Genomic DNA, 5,609 nt, shown 5'->3' on the forward strand with positions numbered 1-5,609 from the left:
GGCAGCTGGGTAGCTCAGTGGATTGAGAGCCAGGCCTAGAGACGGGAGGTCCTAGGTTCAAATCTGGCCTCAGATTTGTGACCCAGCTGTGTGACCCTGGACAAGACACTTGACCCCCATTGCCTATCCTTACCATTCTTCTGTCTTGGAGCCAATACACAGTATTGACTCTAAGATGGAAGGTAAAAGTTAAAAAAAAAAAAGTGGGTAGCTTGCTTCATCTTAGGTCTTCTGGAAATGTGGTTTTTCATTTCATCAAGGAGGATTCTAAATAAAGTATTTTAAAGTTGTTATTCTTTATAACATTATCATTGTATAAATTATACTCTACTTCTGCTCATTTCACTCTAAGTATAATCAGTTCCCTCTGAAATCATCCATTTCATCATTTCTTATGGTGGAATAACATTTCATTACATTCATGTACCATAATTTGTTTAGGCATTCCCCTGTAGGTGGGTATTCCCTGAGTTTCCAGTTTTTAGCTTTATATAGTTATATATGTAACAAAAAAAGCTGCTATAAATATTTTTATACATATAGGCTTTTTACCTTTTTCTGTGATCTCAGTGGGACACAAGTCTATCAGTGGTATAGCTAGGTTGAAGGGTATGGACAGGTTAGTAACTTTGCAGGAAGTTTTAAATTGTTTGCCATTATGGCTCCACCAGCAACATTAGTGTGTCTTTACAAAAAGTCCCTCCAACATTTGTCATTTTCTTATTTTATCATCTTTGTCAATATTATCAGTATGAGGTAGGACCTCAGTGTTGCTTTAATTTTCATTTCTCTATTGACATCACCCACAAATATACCATTTCTATGTTCATGAACTCTGAAATTCCCTTATTGTGATCACAATATAATCATTCCATCTCTCCCTCTGCCTTGTAGTCCCAAACCTCATTCTTTCTCCTTTCCATGACCTCCAATCTCATAACCCCTCTGTTCTTTCCTAGGTCATCCCCTGAACTCTATTCCTTCTCCATTCTGACCCCTTGTTGTACAAGTTCAAAAACTATGTATTAAGAGCAAAACTCCAAGTATGGACTGATAACAGTCCATTGACTTATATCTTGACCAGTGCCAAGTTAGATACTGTTTACCAGAGATACCTAACCATACTGGGTATTTTTTGTTTTTATATACTTTAATTTAACATGCTTTTGATTTATTTTAACATACTATAATTTAACATTATAGGCCTGACAAGACTTATGTGGATGCAGATGCTTTGTCCAGAATGCTACAGAACACTAGAGTTGTGGTGACATAAGAAGAAGGGATGAAAGCAATTTGGAATATTCAAGGTACTGGACTACAATGAAATGGAAGTAATTGAGATCTTCCAGCTTCTGCTAGTCAGCAAGTCAAGTACATAAGTAAATCTGGTTGAAGGTAAGAACAAAGGCTAAGAAAAGTAATGCAAGCCAGAAATCAGGGTAATAATCCTACCTGTGCAAAGTTTCAGAGAGCAGAAGGTACCTTAATGCCAAGGCAATGCAGAAGCTGGAATTCCACTGAGTGCTGTCAACCTGGACTGATCTCCTACATGAAACCAGGGAGCAATTGGTACTACCCAAAGTATACCATGGATATGGTAAAAAGATGAGTCAAATCTTAGTAGTGATTGCCCATTTCATCAGCTAGGATTTGAAACCAGAGCCTGTAGCATTAGAAGCCTTCAGGCCAAAACTGGATGACCCTCTTGTCAGAAATGTTGTAAAGAGGATTTCTCTGTTTAGTTGTAGGTTGTATAAAGTAGCATTTACTGTTTCTAAAGAGGTGATGGGATAAGCATTTTTAAGTTTATGGATTCTCTGGATTCACTCTGACCACTTTGTGAGCAAGCCATGCATGGAAATTTTGGCCTTAGAAGGTATCAAAAAGTCTAGGACTATTATTTTTTTAATTAAACACTTAGCTTTTATCTTAGAATCAACAGTATGTTCAGTTCCAAAGCAGAAGAGTGGTAAGGGCTAAGCAATGTGGGTTAGGTGACTTGCCCAGGATCACACAGCTAGGAAGGGTCTGGGGGAAGATTTGGACCCAGGACTTCCTGTCTCTAGACCTGGCTCTCAGTTTACTGAGCCACTTAGCTGCCTCCTCTAAGACTATTCTTTACCAATCTCTAGGAGAAACACAGACTGAACATTTTAACCACACACTGTTGAACATGTTGGGATCTTTGAAACCAGATCAAAAGGCTTAGTAGAGTCATATCTCATTTCTAGTCTATGCATACAATTCCACCAGGAATAATGCTATAGTGCTTTACACCATAGTTGCTCATGTTTGGGCAAGAACCACGTTTGTCTATTGACTTGTGTTTTGTACCTCATTTGAAAAGGTGATGCAACTACTCACACGATAGTTGTACAATAGTAGTACACCTCTTGATTAAAGGAGAAGCTGAGAGATGCCTACCAACTAGACACAGCTTCAACTCAGAAGGTCTGTGACAGAAACAAAAGTGCTATGATGACAAGAGTAAGGTGTCAAGACCTTTAACAAGGAGACAAAGTTCTGTTGGGAAACCTTGGCATTTAAGGGATGTAAACTAGCAGACAGATAAAAATAACCCATACAGTTATTGAGAGATGCAGCAACTTGCCTGTTTACTAAATAGCCCCAAAGAATGGAGAGGGTCCTATCAGAATTATTAAGTGCCTAGAGGAGATTTAGTTAGACTTTCCAGTGAGCAAGTAGAGAAAAGTGATGGTCACTCACCTAGGAAAAGAGCTGAGGAAAAGAAATCATCATACAAAGACTTTCTGACCCAGATATAGGCCTGAAAGTAATGCATCCAGCAAAGGGGACTCTTTATATTATTCCAAGGCAGGCTAACAACTGTAAGAGGCATAAGTTTAAAAGTAGGTGTGGAATCAGGCTAGGAAAAGCCTTAGCTGGAGGTCATGGACATTCTGAATGGAATGCAGTGGAAGGAGGAAGTGGCTTGTGCCTGAGAAGAACTCCATGGTGGGTGGCACAAACTGTTGCTGGCCCTGGGAGATCTCAGAGCTAGGGGAGTCGTATCCAGATTCCCTGGGATCCTGAGAGTGGTAAAGGCTTAGAGCAGAGAACATCAGACCTGCAGAGCAGCACCAAGTAGGGAAGTGGTTTGTGATCTGGTGGACAGCATTGCAAACTATCTCTCCCTACCCGGATACCTTGGATTGCCTGTTCTGGTGGAGTTGACTCCTGGCATCCTGAAACCATCCCTGGATTAGCCATGAGATCCCAAGTAAAGCCACCCTCAGGTCCTTAGCTAAGCTGACCAAACCTGGCTGGAACCAGGTTGGGAGGAACTTTTCCCTTGTGACTCCAGTACAGCTTTCTTTGGGCCCTGTCTTGCTTAGATCATAGGAGAGTGTAGTCATGTCCTTCCCCTGCCCCTGTGGTTTGCCCTTAGCTTATCAGTGTAGTAAACCGTATTCCCATCCTTAATCTTAGTTTGTCCTTGATTAAATGTGTTGCCTTAACTTATAAACTCCTGCCTTTACTTTGCTGATTACCATAGGCCTAGTCTTGGTGCTTCAGAGTGGCAGTTGGACCTAACAGCCAATTCAGTAACAGAAACCCCTTTGCTGTTAAACTTTAGTCTCCCTACTTGTTAGGCCCCTTCCTGTCATTCCTGTCTCTCACACCCACCTGGACCCATATTTACTGTTCAAGGCACCTTTCCCTGGTTTCTCCCTTAACACAACCCAGCAGCATCTTCTTTCCTGCCTAAAACTGCTACAGAGACTTAGGATACAGATTCTACCCACCAAGCCAAAACATGCTGATAGTTAACCTGATATAGCTACCAGCATAGGTGGAGATACACAAATCTATTCAGATCCCGATGTTCAGCCCATCTAACTACTAGCTCTAGTAAAGGAGCTAAGAGGATCAGTCAGTGACAAGGGAACTAGGCCTATTAGACCAGTTACTAGGCTAAGTTATGGTGTTATAGGAAACCTAAATATAGAGTTACACATGTATTTAAGTGATAATACTAGACTGTCAATCTGTAAAGTGCCTTACATGTAATTGCATGTATTTATTGCTATCTATGCATGAATTACTAAATGTTTAAGTGTGCTTATTTTTTATTTGGCTGTTATAACTGGTTTGACTTGTGTTTTGTACATGGTCTAGCGATATATGCACCTTGTTGCTACTACTTATAGTTAAGTTCTATTTTATATATAGACCTTTTGTTTGTATGCACATACAAAAGGTCTATAAATATATAATAAATATATTAGTAATATACAGTAAATATGTAAATATATAGTATATACCATGTATAGTGTTATTATTGCAGCTAGGTAGTTTTGCTTTGTTAATTAGCCATGCTTATTGTTTTCAATTTATTGCTGTGTATATGGATATGTAATTACTTTCCAAATAGGTATGTGTTTTATGTCCATACATTTGTTTCAATGTTACTGAGTGTTACAGTTTTAATGGTGCTGAAGGTCGGCTCTCTGGTATAGGATAGTCATCCTTGTTGTTTTAAAGAACTAATGTTTGTACTCATACATTATAGTTACAGGTTTTGAACTTGCCTCATCTGATCTTTGCAAAAGAGTTTTGGCCCAGGGGAGGAATGTCAACTAATTCTCAAAGCCCATTGGTATGGGACTTTTCCTCTTTCATGGAGATCAATAGCTCCATCTGGTGGCGATTAATAGCCCCACTTGCATGAGGCCCAGGGCAGAGTTAAGAGTAGAAGAGAGCTAAATCTCTTCAAGCTCTTCAGTATCTTTGAGCTTTGAATTTCTTTGAATCTCTTCAGGTTCTACAGTCAAGGCTTCAAGCTTCAAGAGAGAAGATGGAAGTTGCCAATTCCACTTCAGGTTGCTGAAAGAAAAGATTCTGGGAAGAAACTGGCATGAGAGAAGTAGACAGAGTCCATCATGTTCCCATGCCCAGCTTGTTACACAAAAGGCTTTGAGAAATTTCTCCTTGCTTGACATCTGAGACTCTCTTGGTTGAACTGTTAATCTCACTCCCAATGGGAGAGCTCCTTCATTCTGTATTGTCTGGTATATATCTTCCTTTATGTATACTTTCTCTGAAATGTATTTCTTTGCTTAAATTTTTTTTAATTTTTCCTTTCCTCTCACATTTTTAACTCTCTACAGTTTGGCTTTGAATCTCATCATTCAACAAAAACTGCTCTCTCCAAAGTAACTGATCATTTCTTAATTACCAGATTTATTGGCCTTTTTTCAGTTTCCATCCTTCTTGATGTTGGTATAAATTTGACACTACTGATCACTCTTTTCTCCTGCATACCCTCTTCTGTCTAGGTTTCAATGATTCTGTTGACTCCTGGTTGTCCTCCTTATCAGTCTTTGCTAGATCTTCATCAAGGTCATGGCCTTTAAAGGTAGGTATCCTGTTAATACCCTACAGGGAAATAAGAAAAGGAAAAGGAATAAGAAAAGAGGAGGACAAAAGACAAGGTGAACTCAGGGAGGTGGTGGTCATAAGCAAAAAATAAGAATTAATAGAATTAATTAAAAAATTAGAAAATTTGTATTGAAAATTGTATCAACATGTAATCTATGAACAGGGAAAAGTTGAAAGGAGAGGAAGAGAAGAATAAACAGGAT

This window comes from Gracilinanus agilis, chromosome 4, assembly GCF_016433145.1.
Source record: "Gracilinanus agilis isolate LMUSP501 chromosome 4, AgileGrace, whole genome shotgun sequence".
Lineage (NCBI taxonomy): Eukaryota > Metazoa > Chordata > Mammalia > Didelphimorphia > Didelphidae > Gracilinanus > Gracilinanus agilis.